Source organism: Nicotiana tomentosiformis, chromosome 10, assembly GCF_000390325.3.
Source record: "Nicotiana tomentosiformis chromosome 10, ASM39032v3, whole genome shotgun sequence".
NCBI classification, from domain to species: domain Eukaryota; kingdom Viridiplantae; phylum Streptophyta; class Magnoliopsida; order Solanales; family Solanaceae; genus Nicotiana; species Nicotiana tomentosiformis.
In genome coordinates, this window is record NC_090821.1 from 11,282,815 (window position 1) to 11,283,291 (window position 477).

The following is a 477-nucleotide window of genomic DNA, read 5'->3' on the forward strand; positions in this document are numbered from 1 at the left end:
ATGGTGCGTCACAAGATGTAGTTTACTTTAGGGCATTCCCCTTCATACTCAACGATGATGCAAAGCAGTGTCTTTGAAGCTTACCTAATGGATCAATTCGAACATGGGATGAGATGACCAAAAATTTTCTTGATAAATATTTTTCTTTAGCTAAGACGGGCAAGTTTAGAAGAGAAATCCATAACTTCTGCCAGAAAGAGAATGAAACCGTTTTTGAAGCTTGGAAGAGGTTTAAGGAGATTGTTAGAAAGTGTCAACATAGCAGAATTGAACTCTGGATGCAACTCCAAGACTTTTGGGATGGATTGACACCAGCCTCACGTAGAACATTGAGCAATGCAGCTGGAGGTTCGTTGATGAAGAAGACTCTAGAGGCGATAGTCACCATTCTTGATGAGTTATCTGAAGATGCAAATCAGTGGCCCTCTGAGAGTGCTGAAAGAAGAAGATCAACTGGTGTTCATCAGGTTGATGCTA

General features: G+C 40.9%; 1 non-coding gene across 1 annotated transcript; it reads right to left on the minus strand.

Annotated features, from left to right (window-relative positions):
- Positions 1-161: 161 nt before the first annotated feature.
- LOC117281488 (small nucleolar RNA R71) lies at positions 162-268 on the minus strand. The gene has a single exon (XR_004512120.1). It is a non-coding gene; the product is annotated as a small nucleolar RNA R71 (small nucleolar RNA).
- Positions 269-477: the final 209 nt, after the last annotated feature.